Here is a 1,304-nt window from a genome sequence, read left to right on the forward strand (position 1 = left end):
TGGCCCACTGCAATCGGCGCTGGCGGTGTTGTCTGGTCAGGCCTGGCTTTCTCGGGGGATGCCTGGTACGATAGCCTGCTTGAACCAGTCGTTGGTTCACTAGCCTTCTGGATACAGGCACATTTGTCAGTTGCTGCCACTCAGCCCTAAGCCGATTAGCTGACTTGGTACGGCCATTGCGGACTAACCGGTGCAGCTGGCGATCATCTCTCCTTGTGGTTCTGCGGGGACGTCCTGGCCTCGGTATTGGAGTAGGGACACCCCTCTGAGCATTTCGTTTCAGGATCTTTGACACCTGACCTTGATTGATGCCATACTGCCGAGCAATAGCACGCTGTTTCATGCCGTAATTTCGTAAAGCCACCACTCCATGACAAACAGCATTGTCGAGTTGACGGACCATCTCCAGAGGAAGCGGCAATAACTTTTGGAGACATGCAGCAGTTGTTTTCCACTAATACAGAACGCAACAACCCTTGTATACCTGACTGTGAAGCCAATCATCAAATGCACCTGTCCGTACATTTTGCCATGCCACCTGTGATATAATCCTGTTGTTGACTTCTTGCTGCGACAATCAGTGACATGGTTCTTTTAACAAATAAATCACCAAAGTGTAAAAGAAACTCACCAGATTGATATACTGAGTTAAGAAAGTAAACCCAAGTCAAGAAAAAAAAAAATTCCATATTAAATGCCAAGTCTGTATATATATATGTATATCTATATATATATATAAACACAGTTTGTGTGTGTGTGTGTGTGTGTGTGTGTGTGTGTGTGTGTAATGTTACCGATAGACTCCTAAACGGAGAGGCTTACGTGCTTGATATTTGACATAGACATGGCCATTGAGCCTGGGACAAACATGGCCGAACTCAAAATATTTGACGATCCATATTTTTTATTCATATTTACCTCAGCGCATTTCAGCGAAGTACCCGCTAATCTCAGCCGGTTCCAGAGCAGCTCGCTGATTCGCTCAGAGCGAACACGTGATGTTCCATCCCGTCACATGTCACACGTTTTTTCACCTTTTATGCGATCGTGTTTTGTATCGATTTTGTGCGATATGAATTAAATGACTTTGAAACAGCTGTGAAACGTCTTTCCACAACCCTTCCGTAACCGATTGGAGCAGTTTCTTGCCGCACAAAACGAGATCCGCGAAGCGAGTTGGTCGAGTCGTGCTGACCATGATGGCGACACGGCGGCTACACTTTTCATGGAGTATGAGCATTCTATATATTTTCAATTCAGTGCGCCCGTGATTTGTGGCATAGACATGACCATTGGGCCTTCAC

This window comes from Myxine glutinosa, chromosome 1 (assembly GCF_964187855.1).
Source record: "Myxine glutinosa chromosome 1, kmMyxGlut1.1, whole genome shotgun sequence".
NCBI classification, from domain to species: Eukaryota; Metazoa; Chordata; class Myxini; order Myxiniformes; family Myxinidae; genus Myxine; species Myxine glutinosa.